This window comes from Elaeis guineensis, chromosome 13 (assembly GCF_000442705.2).
Source record: "Elaeis guineensis isolate ETL-2024a chromosome 13, EG11, whole genome shotgun sequence".
In the NCBI taxonomy this organism is placed as follows: Eukaryota; Viridiplantae; Streptophyta; class Magnoliopsida; order Arecales; family Arecaceae; genus Elaeis; species Elaeis guineensis.
Genome location: NC_026005.2, coordinates 77,594,364 through 77,614,559, shown reverse-complemented (window position 1 = coordinate 77,614,559; position 20,196 = coordinate 77,594,364).

Here is a 20,196-nt window from a genome sequence, read left to right as displayed (position 1 = left end):
GATTTTCAGATCGCAGTGAAAATCTGCTCGTGCAAAGATAAATTTCAGATTTTTAATCGATTAGATTTTGATCTTGTATATGTAATAATTTTTGGATATGAGATATGATCTCTATGCATACTAGATTAGATTAGATCTAATTAAATTTAAAGAATTTAGATCTAAATTTTTTCTTTTCACTGCATAAAAATTTTAAATTTCTGCATGCATGTGTGTCGCCATATCATGGCGATTTTCTTCAAGAAGAAGAAGAGAATTTTTGAAAGTAAGACTTAAGTCTCTTTTTTTATTTTTATTTTTTATTATTGATTAAAAATGAGATATATATCCTCTATTTACAATAGTGAGGTCTATCCTTATATAAATTGGATAAGATTCCTTCTCCTAGCTTCTAGATAAACTTTTGCTCTTGGACACATCATGTCGGATCAACTTTTTCGTTCTAGTGGGACTCTTTTACCTAAAATAGACGTGTCTGGATATCGACTGTTGTATCAACTCTGTCATTTCAGATTCTTTTTGGATTGAAAGCTATACTTAATTAAAATCTTACTCAAAAAAAAAAATTGGGTTGATCAGTCTGTTTCAGATCATAGATGAAGGAATTTGGCAAATTGCTTGAAGGATCACCCCCTTAATAGGGCATGTCATGTTGCAGATTTTGAAAAACTATTCAATTTTTTTTAAAAAAAAAAAGATCATTGAAATCGAATGTCGAATGATCAAGTTATGGCCTCCTAAAATTTAGCTTGCAAATTGGCTTTTTGATATGATGGATTTTGCTCCTTGACTCTTTCCAAACCTATCTGTAATGGTCAAAGTAATACACATCGAGTTTGATGATCCTTCTGGATCAAATCAAGCTTAGAGTTCCTCTAGACTAATTGAACAACCTAACCTACATGCGTCACAGGAATAGTAAGAACTTGATTCACAATATTTTAGAGAAAAGCTGAGCCAAACTTTTAAGATTTTATTCTCAAGAATTAGTGAGTAAATCAAAAACTTTTAGATCCATAGTTTGTTGCTCAACATTTAGATATGCAGTCCAAGCATTCAAAGGCAACTTATTCATCAAAGATTATCATAAACATTAATAGACATGCCAAAATCCACCAACCATTAAAGTTGAAATTGCACTTGAAGGCCTACACCACGAATCTTTCTCCAAATACTAGAATAATAATGTGGCTTATAGTAATTGACCCAAGAACTGAAGAAATGGTATTTAATCTTAAGTAATCAAGTCCATAAAAATTTAGGTTCTAATAATGATTGAGTTGTTATTTTACATAAACATTGATGCTTCCTATCGAACAAAGAACTAAATCCCAAGTCTCCTAGCACTTTAGGTACACACACCTAAGCCCATGTTATATGATATAATCCTCAATGACTAGAAGGATGACCCCACAAGATAGTGCTCAATTCTTTCTCCAGCTAATTTAGAATAAAACTAGGAAGATGAATAGCGAATAAAGCATATAAAGAAAGAGATAGGAGCACAGATTGTATCAAAGTAGCCTAAGCAATAAATGATAAAGTATGCCATTTCAAAGTCTCAATTCGCTATGTAGCTTTAGTAATCAGTGGTTGAAAGGCATTCCTACCTAGAACATTCCCTGATATCGGCACATCAAGGTATTGCCAAGGCATTTGTTGGTTAGATATTTGAAAAAATTATAAGAATAGAAGATTTAATGCTAGCTGGAGTAGATGGACTAAAAAAAATTAATATGCAATTTTGCATAGTTAACCATCTATCCCGAATGAGTACAATAAACATCAATAATTATAGATAAACAAACTACATCTTGAATTGTGGCATGAGCAATGAGTAGATAGTCATCAGCATAAAAAGTATAGGAGATAGATGGGCCATATCATAGATCATAAACTTCCAGTAAATGACTATTAATCACAATCCATAAAAATTGAAAAAAAAATTAAGAACATGAAATAAATAGATAGGATGGAAGAGGACAACCAAATCCACGACTAAAAGAGCTAAAAAACCAAGAGAAAGGCGAAACATGAAAAAGTAAGACCAATGAAGGATTAACAATATAAGCCCAAATCTATTGAATAAATTTAGCATGAAAATCATACTAGATAAGGACCTAGAACAACCTTGCACCCTATCATACGTTTCTTCCATATCAAGTTTTAACATCATTAGGCTTTTAGATCGTGAGAACCGATAAAGAGAATGCACAAGTTTTTGAGCTAGAAGGCCAAGAATAGTAATGTGTCTACCTAAAACAAAAGCGTCTTGTTCTTTAGGAATAAAAGTTGGTAAAAGTACCTGAAAATGATTAACTAGAATTTTAGCCATAAGTTTATACATAGTATTACATAGAATAATTGGATGATAATCATTTGGGGAATATGGATTAGATCTTTTAGATAAAAAGATAATATAATGTTAGATGTATGTCCTAGAAGCCAGATTGGTTAACATATGTACACACTCTAGGAACATAATGTTATAATTGTAATTTTGAAATGAATAAAATCTGGGTTATTTTTCATTTATATTGTGTTTAAATTGTGTCCATGAATCGTCCATTAAGTTAATGAGTATAATGACACATAATCTTATGAGTTAAAAATTTAAAATATGTGTAATTATTAATTAACTCATAAATAACTTCCGATCATAGGATTATCACAGGAACGGCGTTTGATCCAGACAAATCAGTACATGGATCGCTTTCCTTCATGGATAGATGAGTCTTGAGTCAACAATGTGAGGATATTGGACTGAGAGTGGAGGTGCTTGATAGAGATTAAGAGTACTGAGCGTGACCAATATGAGAAGTCACTAGGATGGTTGCCCACTTATCGATGACTTGCTCAAAGTTGTAGTGCTGTAAATAGTTCTTTGATGTGTGGTGCCTCGATTGTTCATAGTGAGATTGCTGTAGTTTGACTACATCATAACTCAATCTTTTAGCCATTCAAAGCTTTGAGGTGTATGTTGGCTGTAGTAGGTTCATTGTAAGAATAGGATGTGCATCAAAATAAGATCTGTCGATCTTAATAGATAGAAAAAGATCTTACACAGTTCATGAGACTGAGTCTTAAAATTTATAATCATGGTAGGTGAATAATGGAAAAGAATTTTCATCAGATTTCACATACACTTGAGTCAATTAAATTGGACATATGATGGACAAATGGGTTTAACGAGTTATCCTTGATCTGCATCTTGTCAGGACTCACGATAGAAGAATCAAACTATACGATAACTGCACCTAGAGGTTCATCATTCAATTCTATTATGTCACTATCATTTACTGCTAGATATCACTAGTGGATCATGAGACTAATTAAGAATCATTTTGATGATCAATAATTCTTAATTGGCTGAATTAGAAAGAGTTTCGATCCTTCGAAAAGAGTTTCGATAATGTTGCTGATAGAGATCACAATATATCTCACTATCAGATAATATTAGACCTATAGAGTCACATAAATAAGGGTTTTGATCTAAGATTACATAATTGGCTAATTATAGTTTGATTAGGTTAGAATTAATTAAGTCCAAGCTTTGAGTTTAAGGAAGTGACACATGGTTAAACCCATTCTCTCCTACTTGATTTGGGTTTCCTATTAGATAGGGCTTAACCAAATTAGAGCAAGCTCGTTTGGACACCAAAAGTTGGAGTCTTAGAAGTCATCCATATAAGAATTAAAGGACTATTGGTGCCCCACATTTTTCTTCATGAAACATCGAGAAAGAAAAGATGGGACGCTCCTAATGGATAAGATCAAAAGGGGCGCCACTTGTGGATAAGGAAGAGAGCTTCATCCTAATTAGATTTGAATAGTTCAAATTTAATTTGAGATGATAAGGATAAGAATGAGGTGATTTTATATGAATTCAAATTTGGATTTGAATTCGGATTCAAATTTGAAGTGTTTGAATTCGAATCTGGAAGGATTAAGTTGGGTGACAACTACCTTATCTATGTCCATGCCTATCTGAGTTTTCTCAATGATTTTGTGTGACAAAATGAGAAAAAATTTATGGTGGGTGGTGTCTTAGCAGCGTCCTTCTACTTTAAGGCATTTGATCTGATCAAATCTCTATAAAAGGGTCCCTATCAAATGGTTTGATAATTTTTCTTATTAGAAGAAAAATCCCAAAGCCCTCCTCTGATATCCACACCTCATCTCCCACTTCTCTCTAATCTCTCATCATCTCCCACATCCAAAGGTGTTGCATGGACCATCTGATGGTATCGAGGTGTTGAGTTCCATCCGATAAATGTGAGGAACAAGAAGGCTGCGATCAAATCTTGATCGAAACCCTGTCGGAGATCTGATTGAAGGCTGATCAAGGAGCTTGCAGATTTATCTAGGAGTAGATGAATTAAAGATGGAGATGGCATCTTAGTCTGATCTTGAATGGATACCTATAGAGATCGGATACGTGTGCGACTCAACAGCGAACCTCAAAAATCCATAGGTCATCGGACTGCAGAGTTCATCTACCCGTGCAAGGTGATGATGCGATCATTGATTGATCTCATTTAAAATTATTTTAAATTTTTAATTTTCTTAATCTAGATGCATGATCGATCTGGTGACAATTAAGATTAGATCTCAATCTGATCGCACGTCAAATTTTTAAAAAAAAAATTAAAGTCCACTGCATCTTGTTCTGATCGATCGGGTACGTGATCAATCCTTCAACTGGTAGCAGAGCCAGGTTATTAGGATCATGCATCTCAAATTAGGATCTGATCTAAATCAAATTAGATCTAAAGTAAGTATTTAGATCTGAATTAAAATAAATTAGATCTAATTTATATATGAATCTAAAATTAGATTAAATCTAGATTTCAGCTTTTCGATATGATATCATGTTTTAAATTAGATCTGAATTTCATGCTCTTATTAGGACTGATTTTTATGTTTAATCTGAAAGCTATAATTAGATCTGAAACTTAAGATTAAAAGATTAAAAATCAATAATCTAATTAAGTACACAAAATTTAACATAATTGTTATATTGCATGAGATGCATAGTTCAGCTTTTTGATATGATCAGCATGTTTTAAATTAGATCTGATTTTCATGGTTTAATTAGGATTGATTTTTATGTTTAATCTGAAAGCTATGATTAGATCCAAAACTTAAGATTAAAAGATTAAAAATCAATAACCTGATTAAGTGCATAAAATTTAATATAATTGTTATGTTGCATGAGATGCAAAATCTAGTTTAATATCTTAGTAGCCTAGTACTCGAAAAGGGTACATCACCAGGCTACCCAGTCATAAGAGAAAATAGGGATTAAAGTTCTTTTTTTGTCCAATCGATGGGTTCTTTTATCATGTGTAGGGGTGCCACTATGATGCCTCATGAAGAAGAACAGCAAAAAAAAGAAAACTTATATTTCCGCAAAATCCTAGATTCAAAAATTCTAGGATCTTTTATATGTGATACAAATTTAAATTGTTTAGATCTAAAATTATTTCAATATCTAAACTAAATTCATATTCATAATACACTTAATTGAGAATTAAGATATGAAATTAAGAGATCCAAAAATAAAGAATTCAAGATCAATTTTATTACATAAAACATAGGGTTATCGGTGTGGGCAGCTCAATTAGGTCTAGTTTTGAGCAGTTGATCAAATCAAATCAAAAGTTGATTAGAATTGGGTTAAGTGTGCTCATGATCAATCCAATAGTTATAGTTTGGTCAGATCGATTAACAGCCATATGTTATCGATCAAATAAAGACCTAATTTGGCTCAATGGTTTAAGCTCGAGTCTAGACTGACCTATTCGATTCTAATGAACAAATTGATATCTAAAGCAAGTCTCAATCGTGATTTTTAATTGGGATCATGCTTACCTGATCATGAACAAATGGTGTCTAAGGCAAGCATCTGCAACCCTCCCAATGATCGTACTTCCTGACCAACTTAATCAATTTAGTTTTGAATTAGGTTACTTAATGATTCGAGCCAGCCCACACCACTAGGTTAGTCATAATCATTATGACTAATTAAGGATGAGACCTAAATTAAAAACCTCCTCAATGATATTAAGTCGAGAGATCTTCCACCATTATAGAGTATCGTACTTTTTCGATGTTGACTGTTCTCGACTGGATATAATGATTCAGTTGCATCAAGAGAGAAGCAACCACTCTATTTATAGCAGATGGAGATGGGGTTGGTTCCAAGATCTGTCAGGTGATGGTCCAATAATGGCTTCACTCATGCTCAATGGTGGGTTGACTTAACTAAGAAATAAGTTCAAGATCTATTAGATGAAATCTCAGGACTTAGAGATTAAGTCTGCTGCAATTTGTTTGAAAAATATTGGACAAGAGTTATCCACCTATTGGTTGACACATTCATCAAGATCTATCAGGTGAGGTGGTATGCCAATTGATGGGACTGTATTACCCACTAGGCATCTTAATTCATGAAGGGTTTTCCACTTCCTAATTCGAGAAGTGTTAGGATCTGAAGAAATTATGAAAGTTAAGTTTATTTTTAAAATAAATTTTTTAAAACAAACTAAAATCAATGAAAAAAATCTAACTAAAAATTTTTTCTCTCTGTAGGAATTTTTTTGTTTCTAATTATCTAGCCTGCATCTTAAAAATCAACCAATTGTTAGGTTCCAACTATAAGAATTGGCTAATGGACTTAGAGGTATTTTGAGTTCCAAAAAGTTAGGTTGTATCTTAGACTAAAAATATCGATTGAGATCTTGAAGAATTCAAGGGACACACCTTTAGAAAGTATGTCGGACTTGCTCATGATTGAGACTAACCTCATAATTTTTTCTACTACCAGTTGGGTAATAGACTCTTATTCTAGTGTACACTTGTGTACTTCAATACAATATCTTAAAGAATGTAGAAGGTTAAAGCTAGGAGAGATGACCCTATGAGTAGGCAATGGAGCAAGGGTTACTGTTGTTGCCATAGAGATTTTTCCTCTTTGATTACCATCTGATTTCTGTCTAGAATTGAGAGACTGTTGCTGTGTACCTAATGCAAGCAGAAATTTAATTTCTATTTCATACTTAGCACAGAACAATTATGAAGTTAGTTTCAATAAGGACCATTGTACTATTTATTTTGAAAATAAAATGATTGCATGTGGTCACTTAATCAACAGTCTTTATCATTTACATATTGATGTAGATGAGTCAATTAATTTATTCGAGCAAAAAGTGAGTGCCATTGGATCTAAGAGATCCAGACATAAGGTTGACCTAAAGTACATGTGGCACCTTAGGCTAGGTCATATCGGAGAAGAAAGGATTGACAGACTGATGAAAGATAGTCTTTTAGACTCATTCTTGGTTGAGTCGATTTCAGTCTGTGTGTCCTACCTTCAGAAAAAAATAACCAAGCTATCCTTTGTAGGATATGGAGAAAGGACCACTGAAGTGCTAGCTTTGGTACATAGTGATGTGTGCGACCCATTTAATATGTCAGTCAGAGGAGATTTTCTCTACTTCATCACCTTTACTAATGATTTTTCACAGTACGGGTATATGTTTCTTATGAGATACAAATCTAAAGCTTTTGAAAGATTCGAAGAATTCAGATCTAAGGTAGAGAAGTAAACTAAAAAATTACTTAAGATACTTTGATCAGATCGAGGAGGAGAATACCTGAGTGAAAAAATTTTTAATTATCTCAAAAAAAATAGTAAGTCTCTTAATAGACTCCACCTAAAATATCTCAGCTCAATAAAATTTTAGAACGGAGAAATCAGATACTATTGCATATGGTTCGATCAATGATGAACTTCACCGATCTCTCTTTATTTTTTTGGAGACACATCCTAATGACTATCAATTACTTAATTAATAGGGTTTCCTCTAAATCCATTCTTACCACACTATATGAGATGTGGCATGGTAAGAAGCTAAATTTTGGTTATCTCAAAACTTGAGGATATCCGACCTATGTCAAACAACAACAGGCGGACAAGTTAGATGCTAGATCTATGAGAGCTTATTTTGTAGGGTACCCAAAAGAGTCTTTGGGATACTATTGTTACCTTCTGGAGGATCACAATGTGATTGTCAGCTGGCATGCCAAATTTTTGAAAAAAAAAATTATCCAAGATAAAAGTAGTGGGAGGAATATTCAGCTTGAAGAAAGTGTCTCTGAAGAGCAGCAAGTCATAGAACTTAAGGAACCCGTTCCACCTCATAGATCCAGTAGGATCACACATTCTCCTGAAAGATGCATGGGTATACTAGAAGAGGATATTGAGAAAATATTCCTCATGGGTGATATGAACCATGTTGATATCTTAAAATCTATGATGAGGCGATGTCAGACATCAACTCTGAGAAATAGTTAGAAGCAATGAAGTCAGAGATTGACTCAATGCACACCAATCAGATCTGGATCTTAATAGATCCACTAGAAGAAATAGTTTCTATTAGGTACAAATGGATCTTTAAGAGAAAAATTGGTTCAAATAGAAAGGTGGAGACCTTTAAAGCTGACTTGTGGCTAAAGGTTATAGTCAGCGCGAAAGCATTGACTATCAAGATACCTTTTCGTCAGTAACCGTGCTGAAGTCCATTCGGACACTGCTTACCGTTACAGTAGCTCATGATTATAAAATTTAGTAGATGGATGTGAAAATAATTTTTCTGAATGGATATCCTGAGGAAGATATCTATATGAAACTGTCTTTGAGTTTCATGTCCAGTGATGGAGATCACAAGATCTGCAAGCTGTAAAGATCCACTTATGGACTAAAGCAAGTATCTCAGAGTTGGAATACTTGATTCAATGATGTGATCAAAAGATTTGATTTCATCAAGAACGAGAAGAAATCGTATGTGTTCAAGAAGGTCCGTAGGAGGACTATCACATTCTTCATATTATACATAGATGACATCCTCCTAATTAGAAATGATATTCTCATGATAACTTTCGTGAAACTTTGGTGGTCCAAAAAGTTCTCTATGAAAGATCTTGGAGAAGCATCCTATATTCTAATAATAAATATCTATAGAGATAGATTTAAAAGGATGCTTGATCTTTCACAGTAATTGTACATAGAGAAAGTGCTGAAGTAGTTCAGCATGGAGAATTTCATGAGGGGTTTGTTACTCTTCAGGCATAGAATTTATCTCTCCAAGAAGATGTATCCTAGCACACCTGAGGAGATTCAACGTATGAGCAAGATCCCTTATATTTCTACTATAGAGAGCCTCATGTATGCTATATTATGTACTCGACCTAATATTGCTCTTACTATAAGTGTCATAAGCAGATATCAGTTGCATCCAGGTGAGGAGACTGGATTGTTGTGAAGAATATTCTTAAGTACTTGAGAAGGACTAAGGATCTCTTCTTGATATTTGGAGGATGAGATTTACGGGTACAGGGATACAAAAACTCAGACTTTATGTCTGATATTGATGATAAAAAGTCTACATCAGTTTTATATTCCTGTGTAATGGTAGTGCGATTAGCTGGAAGAGTTCTAAGCAACTGATTATTACAGATTCCACTATGGAGGTAGAATACATCGCCGCATCGGAGGTTGCTAAGGAAAGATTCTGGTTCAAAAAATTCATTGCGGAGCTGAATGTAATACCATCAGATGCAGTTTCACTATTCTGCGACAACAATGGTGTCATAGTATTTGCTAAGGAATCAAGATCTCATCAGAAGTCCAAACACATGGAGCGATGATTTCATCTGATTCATAAATACCTCGAGAAAAAATTCTCGAAGTGCAGAGAGTCGACTCCATAGAGAATATGGCTGACCTACTGACCAAGCCACTGAGCCAACAGAAGACTGAAGCTTATCTTGAGAAGATGGAGCTTAGGTTCATGGCCAATTGACTTTAAGTCAAGTGAGAGTTTGTTAGATGTATACCCTAGAAGTCAGATTAGCTGGCACATATACATACTCTAGGGATATAATTTTATAATCATAATTTTGAAATAAATAAAATTTGAGTTATTTTTCATTCATGTTGTGTTTAAATTGTGTCCATGAATTGTCTATTGAGTTAATGGATATAATGATACATATTTTCAAGAGTTAAGAATTTGAGACATATGTAATTATTAGTTAACTCATAAATTGCTCCCAATCATAGGATCATCACAGGGATGATATTTGATTCGGATAGATCTGTGCACGGATCGCTTCCCTTTGTGAGTAGACAAGTCTTGAGTCGACAGTGTTGGGACACTGGAGTGAGAGTATAGATACTTGATAGAGATCAAAGATACTGAGCATGATCAATACGAGAAGTCACTAGGATAGCTGTCCACTCGTCGGTAACTTGCTCAAAGTTGTAATGGTGTAAATAGTTTTTTAACCTGCAGTGCCTCGGCTATTCACAGTGGGGTTGTTGTAGTTTGACTGCACCATAACTCGATTTTCAAGCTATTCCAAGTCTTGAGGTGTATGTTGGCTACAGTAGATCTATTGTAGGAATAGGGTGTGCATCAAAATAAGATCTGTCGATCCTGATAGATAGGGAGAGGTCCTGTGCAATTCATGAAACTGAATCTTAAAATCCATGATCATGATAGGTGAATGATAGAAAGGAGTCTTTATAAAGTTTCATATAGACTCGAATCGATTGAATCTAATATATGACGAACGAACGGATTTGACAAGTTATCCTTAACCTGCATTTTGTCCGGACTCACGACAGAAGAACCGAACTATACGATAACCGTACCTAGAGATTCATCATTCAGCTCTACTGAGTTGCCACCATATACTGCTAGGTATCACTGGTGGATCGTGAGACTAATTAAGAATTATTTTGATGATCAATGATTCTTACTTAGCTGAATTAGAAAGAGTTTCGATCCTTCAAAAAAAATTTCGATGATGTTGCTGATAGAGATCACAATACATCTCATTATCAGAAAGAATTAAACCTATGGAGTCACAGACAAATAAAGGTTTTAGTCTAGGATTGCATAATTGGGCTAAGTATAGTCTGATTGGATTAGGATTAATTAAGTCCTAGCTTTGAGTTTAAAAAAGCCATGCTAGTACATGGTTAAACACATTCTCCTACTTAATTTGGATTTCCCATTGGATAGGGCTTAACTAAATTAGAGCAAGCTCATTTGGACATCAAGAGCTGGAGTCCTAGAAGCCACCCATATAAGAATTAAAGGATGGAGGCACCAATAGTTGGTGCCCCATATTATTGGAACCCCACATGTTTCTTCATGAAACATCGAGAGAGAAAAGATGGGACGCTCCTAATGGATAAGATCACAAGAGGCGCCACTTGTGGATAAAGAAGAGAGCTTTATCCTAATTTGAATTTAAAGAGTTAAATTTTAATTTGAGATGATAAGAATAAGAATGAAGTGATTTTATCTGAATTCAAATTTGGATTTGAATTCAGATTCGAATTTGAAGTATTTGAATTCGAATATGAGAAGATTGAGTTGGACGACAACTACCTTATCTATGTCCATGCCTATCTGAGTTTTCTTGATGATTTTGTGTGACAAAATGAGAAAAAATTCATAATGGGTGGTGCCTTAGTAGAGTCCTTCTGCAGGCATTTGATCTAATCAAATATCTACAAAAGGGTTCCTATCAAATGATTTGACAATTTTTCTTATTAGAAGAAAAATCTCAGAGCCCTCCTCTAATATCCATGCCTCATCTCTCTCTTCTCTCTGATCTCTCATCATCTCCTACATCCAAAGGTATTGGACAGACCATCTGGTGGTATCGAGGTATCGAGTTCCATCCAATATATGCGAAGGAACAAGAAGACTGCGATCAGGCCTTGATCGAAACCCTATCGGAGATCTGATTGAAGGCTGATTCAGGAGCTTGCAGATTCATCTAGGAGTAGATGAATCGAAGATAGAGAGAGCATCCTAGTCTAAATTCAAGTAGATATCTGTAGAGATCGGATACATATGTGGCTCCACAGTGAATCTCGAAAATCCATAGATCATCGAACTGCGGAGTTCATCTACCTGCGCAAAGTGATGATGCGATCATCAATTATCTCATTTAAAATTATTTTAAATTTTTGATTTTCTTAATCTAGATGCATAATCGATCTGGTTATAATTGAGATTGGATCTCAATCTAATCATACGTCGGATTGAAAAAAAAAAAACTTGAAGTCCGCTACATCCTGTTCAGATCGATCGAACGTGCAGTCAATCCTTCATTTAAGTATTTTTCCAACTTTGTGGTAAGAAACTATGCTGGAAAAAAATTGAATCACTAAAATAACTTCATGATTAAAAAGGGATAAAAAATAATGCAAGTAAAAAATAGGAAAACCAACAAGTCCTGAAGCTTTATCGGCATGTAAACTCCGTAATCCTTCAAAACACTTAGAATTAGATTTTCATTTTGAGGAACAGTAACTTTTGGATGTAACAAAGGACAATCTAAAGAACTAATATGCTCATTTGCATACCAACATTGTTTAAAATGATCCATAAACACATCTTTCACAGCATGTAACTCAAAAAGATGCTCCCTAGAAGGATTATGAATAATGGTAATCATATTTTTTTCATCTATGAAGGATAGTTGAATGATGGAAAAACCTAATATTTGCATCACTCTCATGTAATCAAAGAGTCCGTGATTTTTGTCTCCATAGAATCTTTTGGCATGATAAAATATTATGATAGTCAACAACAAGGGACAACAAGGAGTGATGTTGATGGATTGGCAACCCCCCATCTTGAGCCTCTTGAAGTTGTAAAGCATAAATTTGATCATATAAATGATTCCCTCTAGTAAAGAAATTCTCTGTCCTACATTTCCATCAACGAATGGATCGACATAGATTATTAAGGAGTCATGTTAACTTTATCCCAAGAGAATGATGACCAGCACAATACCAAGCTGTCCGAATAACTCTCTGTAAAATGTCATAGGGCAACTAAAATTTTTCAAATCTATACGGATGTAGACCTTTATGTGTCTGATTAGAATTAGAAATGAGTGAAGGATAATGATCGGATGCAAATCTAATGAGATCTGAAATAATAGATTCAGGATAGACATCCAACCAATCACCAATTATAAATGCATGATCTATCTATTCCTAAAACCTGGCAAGATCTAACTGATTATTACACCATGCATACCGTGGCCCCTAAAACCCTAGATCAATTAGCCTAGCAATGTGAAGGAAAGGCCTAAATGCTTGAATATCATGATTAACCTTACCTTCTTTTCTTAATCATCAACATGCAGTATGCAATTAAAATACCCAACCAAAAGCAAAGGGACCCTAAGGTCCCCAATATCCTGCACTTGAGACCAAAGCTGATGATGTTCAAAAATAGAAGTACTAGCACACACAACACCCAAGATCTAGATTGGCTCATTTGATAGAAAAATAACCCCAAAAGCAACTTGCCTATTAGTATAAATAAAATTAATAGAACCCAAATTGTTAAGCTGAGCAATAATAATGTCTCATAAAAGACCTAAGGTAGGAATGAAATGAGTCATCCATCTAGGCCCTAAAAATCTCTGGATCTTAGGTAAGGCACAATGATCTAAATGAGTTTCCAACAAATAAACTATATCAGGAGTATGATCTCTCATCAAGATTTTAGCATAAGTTGCAAAAGGAAGTTTAGCAACCTCCTAATAGCTCTACAATAACATCCTCATGATAAAATCTTATGAATGTCAGACAACTCTATCATTTTGGTTTTTGATGTGTCTTAAGTTTACCGCAAGTGCACAGTGTGTAATGTAGCACATCCGACGAGTACGGATCGATCCCATGAGAAATTAAATTTTAAATAGTATGCAAATACTTGCTCAGATGAGCTTTAAAGAAAAAGATGAGAGATTGTTTGTTGAATTACAAACCAAAGTAGTAAATTAATCAAATGTAAAGATAAATTATCTAAAAGATCTAGGACTTTTAAATCCACTAGACCAATGAATTAGAGAGCCTTCCTATAGTTTCTCTTATAATATCCCTTGATTAAGGTATAAAACATGAACAAGCATGGATCATGAAGAGATTTAACTCAACTATGATCCATTAAGTATTTTGCTTTCATTCTAATTAAAAGACTCTTCTTTTTTTCACTTCTTTTGTGTTACCCAAATATGGATCATGAAGGGATTCTGACTCAACTATAACTCATCAAAGTTTTTACAAAGAAAGAGAAAAAAGAATTTAGAAATTTGTGAGTCTTCTATCAATCATCTCCTCCTGCACCGAATCAAGCATGGCCTATGAAGGGATTCTAACCCAACGATAGCCGATCAAGTCTCTTGATAAGAGAGATAAAGGAAGAAAGACTCTAAAAATTAAAAGCTCGAAAAGAGAGATTCAAAAAAGAAGACTTTTATTCATGGTCTAGTTTCATCGCAAACTCTAGAGGGATTACTTAGCCAGACATAATTGATTTAAAGTCTTAAAAAAATAAAATAAAATCTTATTTTATTTGCTAGAATTTAACTTGTGAAAATTAAAAATTATAAAATTAAAAGGTATAAAAATTTAAACTACTCTATTATATAAATTAAATGGAATAAAAAAAATTAATTTATTGCTGAATAAAAATTTTGATATAAAAATTTTTTAACTTGTAAGCCATTAACAAGGCTTAGAGTTAGAATAAAAAAATAAAAAAAATCTCTTACAAAACCTGACTTTTCTTCCTCTCCTGGCTTGGGACCAATCTCCCTCTGGCTAACTCTCCTTCTCTTGTATTGGAAGGATGGAAGAAAGTGAGAATAAGATAGTAAAAAAGATTTAAAATGTGGGTATGCCTGTCCATCATACAAATTTTCAATAAAAATTGTGGTATGGAGAGAGATATCTCCAAGAGTGGAGGTATTATGTTTTATTTATAGGTGTAGGCAGAGAAAAAATTTTTATTTTTTTTGGATGTGGAACTAATAAAAAGAATAAAAGCTAGAGAATGAACGAATCAGATTGAAAGATCAAGAGAAGATAAAGCAAAAAATTGAGGCTCTAAAATAATTTTTAATATATATATATATATATATATATATATATATATATAATATATATATATATATATATATATATATATATATTCCGCATTCAGGCTCTTTCCGCGTGAAGTTCTTCTCCTGTGCTCGGGCCTGCATCCAAATCAGCTTGCCAAGCCAAGCGCACGCACCCGCACAGCGCGTGAACCCATGCGCCCAGCCACCGCGATGACCCTTCTTTCCTTTGCATTCACGCAAAAACTGGCGTACAAGCCCAGCCATATGCCGCACTTCCCTTGTTTTGAGACCCAGCCAGCTTCCAGCTCCCTTCCACGTGAGCCATTGATTGTGCACCACTGTGAGCCGCATAAAGACCAAATGGTTCATGATGGACCAACAGTTAATAGGTTGATCCAGTAAATTTTTAATTTTAATTTTAAATTTATTTTAACTTTATTTTTTTTTCATTTAATCCTTTTAAGCCTGTAGATCAGGCTTTTCATATTGGTGTACCTCTTATCTGCAAAACATACGAAAAAGCATCAATTTTAAAAGAATAAAGATAATTTGATTCATAAATTAATATTTTTATGAGCAAATTTATACATTTTTCACACCCCCAACTTATCTATTGCTAGTCCCTTAGCAATGTAATATATATATATAATTATTTTTTATTTTTTTAATATTTTATTAAGATTTTTCTTTGCAAAAATAGATATAGGATTGAAAGTCAAAGAGTTTAGAAGTATCACTAACTAAATATAGAGTTTTAGAAGTAAATTTCATAATTAGTATAATTAAAAATTTTCTTAGAATATATCGAAAGATCTACAGCATTTGTATTTGTGATGACAATTTAGCATTTGAGTGCTTGCTTATAAAGGATAAATATATCTTCTCTTATCATCTTATTTTTGTTAATTTTTTATATATTTTTAAATAAAGTTCAGGAACTAAGGTAGCTTTCACACTGCCTTCTTTTTTTTCTTTCTCTCTTTTTTTATTTTTTTTTTATTTTAGTGCTAAGCATCATGATCTTTTCTTCACCGTTTGATGCGAACCTCCACACTTAGGTACAAAGATCCGATTACTAAGCTTAGGACAATCCACATATACTCTGTATTTTGCACTTTTATTTTAGGCAGATAGCTCTTTTCTCAATTTCAAATTTTTGATTGGAGTCTATATCGATCATCAATTTTAAGTGATAATTGAATCTTCAGTTGCCTCACAATCAGCACCTATTTTGTTTTGTCAGTGTGCATGTGCAATTAGAAGTGCTAATAGTCTTTAGGTGATCTAAGTAAGCTGCTAAAAGTCTGTCTAACTAATCTACTTTTTAACTCACTACAGTCATTAGCAAATACTCTCTAACTCTTATTATTTTTTTTCTAATCTATTTTGCTCAAGATTTTCTTTCTTGGCACATGTTTTATTCAAAAATTTTTTCTAAAAATTTTTTAAAAAAATTTAAAGATATATTTTTCAAAATTTTTGAAAAAAATATTTTTAAAAAATTTTTCTTATCCTCCCAACTTAAATATCATTATCTCTAATAAAGAAAGAAAAAAAATGTAATGCAAGAAAGAAAAAGAAAGATGTCACCTGGTGAATATGTATCCTTTGTGGAAGGTGATCTAGTGCGATGTTGGCTTGAAAATTCAAAACCTAAAGATGGGTATCCCTATTTATCCAATAGAAAAGATATTAGTTTAAAGAAATTAGGTTGCCTTCCAGAAGGACTAAGTTTAATGTCTTCAGCCAGACAAAATATTACAAGTAAATTAATCGGCATAAGTTGGTTCATAGAGAACCATAGCTTCGTAAAAAGATTCTTTGGGTAGTTCCAAGAATGATTTTAATCTTTGACCATTAACTTTAAATACAGCATCATTATTTGGATTTTCAATTTCTACAGCTCCATGTGGGAAGATTTTTTTAACTAAGAATGGTCCTGTCCATCTAGATCTAAACTTTCCTAAAAATATGTACAATCTAAAATTGTATAAAAGAACTTTTTATCCCAAAGTAAAAGATTTTCTCATAATTGTCTGATCATGAAATACTTTAGTTTGTTCCTTGTACACCCGAGAATTCTCGTAAGCTTCATTTTTAAGTTCTTCTAATTCATTAATTTGAAGCTTTCTGTAGTTTCCAGCTACATCCAAGTCTATATTTAAATTTTTAACGGCCCATATAGCTTTGTGCTCTAGCTCAACAGGCAAGTGGCAAGATTTTTCAAACACAATCCTATAGGGAGATATTCCTAAGTTGTTCTTGAAGGCAGTTCAATATGCCCATAGTGCATCAACTAATTTCAAAGACCAGTCCTTTCTATTGGCATTAACAGTTTTCTTAGAGATTTGTTTGATCTGTCTGTTGGACACTTCTACTTGCCCACTAGTTTGAGGATGACAAGGTGTAGCCAACTTGTGAGTGACATTATATTTTTTCATTAATGTGGTAAAAGATCGGTTGCAAAAGTGTGTCCCCCGATCACCAATGATTGCTCTAAGAGTGCCGAAACAGGAGAAAATATTTTTTTAAAAAAAATTATAACCACTTTACTATCAGTAGATCTACAGAGAATCGCTTCTACCCACTTTGAGATATAGTCGACAGCTACTAAAATATATTTATTTTCAAATGAGTTTGAAAATAGACCTATAAAATTGATCCCCACACATCAAAAATTTCAACCACTAAGATTGGATTGAGAGGCATCATGTTTCTCTGGTGATCCGCCTCATTTGTTGATATCAAGCACAACTTCTACAGTACTCGTATGCATCTTTAAATAAATTAGGCCAATAAAATCTACATTGGAGAACTTTGGCAGCTATTTTATTGGATGCAAAGTGACCACCACATGTTTGGTCATGACAGAAAGATAAAATACTTCTAACCTCATTGTTTGGGACACACCTTCTAATGATTTGGTCAGGACATTGCTTAAAAAGCTATGGATCATCCCAAATGAAATACTTCACTCGGACAAAGAATTTGTGTCTGTCTTGAGTGATCCAATGAGAAGGGACTTTACCATTGGTGAAGTAGTTGATAATATCGGCATACTATGATTCAGTGGACACGGACATGAGCTATTCATCAGAAAAGAATTCATTGATGGATGGTTCACTAGATGGTGCGACTATGATTCAGGATAAGTGATCAGCTGCTGCATTCTCTTCCTTTTTTATCCCTGATTTTTAAATCAAATTCTTGGAGTAAGATCCATCGTATTAAGCATGCCTTGACGTCTTTCTTTGCTAGGAGATGTCTAATAGCTGAGTGGTCAGTATAGATAATGGTGTGTGACCCAACTAAATAGGATCTAAATTTTTTTAGAATAAAAACAACGGCTAGAAACTCCTTTTCAGTGGTAGTGTAATTAAGCTGCGCATCATTTAAGATTTTGCTCGCATAGTACTGCATTCTATGTTCTTTTTTTGTCCCTATTTTCTAGGTCAAATTCTTGAAGAAGTAAGATCCATCGTGTTAAGCACGTCTTGGCATCTTTTTTTGCTAGGAGATGTCTAATAGCTGAGTGGTCAGTATAAATAATGGTGTGTGACCCAACCAAATAGGATCTAAATTTTTCTAGGGCAAAGACAACTGCTAGAAATTTTTTTTCAATAGTAGTGTAATTAAGCTGCGCATCATTTAAAGTTTTGCTCGCATAGTAAATAATTCTAGGCAGCTTATTAATTTTTTTGACTTAAAATTGCACCTACAGCATGATCGGATGCATCACACATGAGTTCAAAAGATTCAGACCAGACAGGAGGATGAATGATGGAAGCTGAAATGATTGTCTTTTTAAGAAACTCAAAAGACTCTAAGCACTCAGGAGTGAACTGAAACTTGATTTTTTTTGCTAATAGATTTGTTAATGGGCGAGCCACTTTGTTAAAATTGATAATGTATCTTCTAAAGAATCTAGCATGTCCTAAAAATGAACAGATTTTTATGACAGACTTAGGTGGTGGAAGACTTGCAATCAGATCTATTTTGGCTTTATCCACTTCAATTCCTTTTTCTGAAACTATATGGCCAAAAACAATTCCTTCTTTAACCATGAATTGATATTTTTTTCAGTTGAGAACTAAGTGCTTCTCCTTACATCTCTCTAAGACTAATCTCAAATGATCCAAACATTCGAAGAAGATAGGGCCAAAGATAGAAAAATCATCCATAAAAATTTTTAAAAATCGTTCAACCATATCAGAAAAAATACTGATCATACATCTCTGAAAAGTTGCCAGTGCGTTACATAATCCAAAGTGCATACACTTATAAGCGAAGGTTCTAAATAGACAAGTAAATATAATTTTTTTCTGATCCTCCAAGGCTATGGAGATCTGATTATAGCCGGAGTATCTATCGATAAAATAGTAGAACTCTTGTCCGACTAATTTTTCTAATATTTGATCAATAAATAATAATGAAAAGTGATCTTTTCTTATCACAGCATTCAGTTTTCTATAGTCTATATAGACGCTCCATTCCGTTTGGATCCTAGTTGGAATAAGTTCATTTGTTTTATTCTGGACCACTGTTACCCTAGACTTTTTGGATACCATTTGTATAGGGCTTACCCACGAGCTATCAGAGATAGGGTAGATAATTTCATTATCAAGTAACTTTAGGATTTTCTTTTTGACCATATCTTTCATGGCTGGGTTAAGTCTTCTCTGAACATCTCTAATTGGTTTGGCCTCTTCCTCTAAGTGTATCATGTGTTAAACTATTGAAGGGCTTATTCTCCTAATATCAGCCATGGTCCAACCTATTGCTTCATGATTGTCTCTCAGGATTGCTAAGAACTCCTCTTATTTAAGATTTAGGTCAGATACAATAATTACTGGCAAGATTTCAGCTGAACCTAAATATGCATACTTAAGGTGCTCAGAGAGGAGTTTCAATTCCAATTTGGGTGCCTCCTCTATTGATGGCTTAGGTGATGGTTTAATCATTTCTATGATTAATTCAGTTGGAGGCTTTTATCCCTAGTTAGTCCTATTGTCTGTAGAAATTTTATTGATGTCCTCAGGTTCATTAATTGGCCAGAAACTAGACTCGAAGAAGACTTCCTCATCGCTAATGTCAATGGGTTCGTAAATTTTCTCTTGAAATATATTTACATCAGCATGCTAGGTAGATTCCTATTCTAAATTGAATATATTCAATTCAATGGTCATATTCCCAAAAGATAGCTTT